This window comes from Penaeus monodon, chromosome 30 (genome assembly GCF_015228065.2).
Source record: "Penaeus monodon isolate SGIC_2016 chromosome 30, NSTDA_Pmon_1, whole genome shotgun sequence".
In the NCBI taxonomy this organism is placed as follows: Eukaryota; Metazoa; Arthropoda; class Malacostraca; order Decapoda; family Penaeidae; genus Penaeus; species Penaeus monodon.
Genome location: NC_051415.1, coordinates 35636778 through 35637186, shown reverse-complemented (window position 1 = coordinate 35637186; position 409 = coordinate 35636778). Strand labels below are relative to the sequence as shown.

General features: G+C 34.0%; 1 long non-coding RNA gene across 1 annotated transcript in view; it reads right to left on the bottom strand.

The window, feature by feature from the left end:
* The window catches only part of LOC119592752, a 2017-nt gene that overhangs the window by 1499 nt on the left and 109 nt on the right, over positions 1–409 (bottom strand). Inside the window, exon 2 of the long non-coding RNA XR_005230456.1 lies at positions 9–36. This is a non-coding gene — a long non-coding RNA (uncharacterized LOC119592752). The remainder of the gene's footprint in view (positions 1–8; positions 37–409) is intronic.

Sequence of the window (409 nt, the reverse complement as noted above, 5' to 3'; positions counted from 1 at the left end):
TGACTTACCACTTAAAAAGGCTGCCCATTTTAGAGCCTGTAAAGAAAAAAAAACATTAATATACAAGCTAATAGGATTTACAAATGATAACATATCCACAATCATTTTCAGATAGTAATTTGTAATCAATTTCACTCATTGGTTGACAGAATCAAATATCATAAAAGGATAATGAATTCCACCTTCCTGCAGAGGCAGTATTAAAAGGTTATTAACTCTTAGCTATTTGAAATGCTCCCACGTATGTTACTTGAATTATACAAATTAGTGGATAGCAGATTATTGCCATCTTTCATCCAGGACACCATTACTTTCATTTTCTACAACTACATTTCTGCTACTGCTTTTGGATTTCATAAATATCACTGGATGAGGAAAAGAGGGGAAGGAGGGAGGGAGTCAGTCAGAC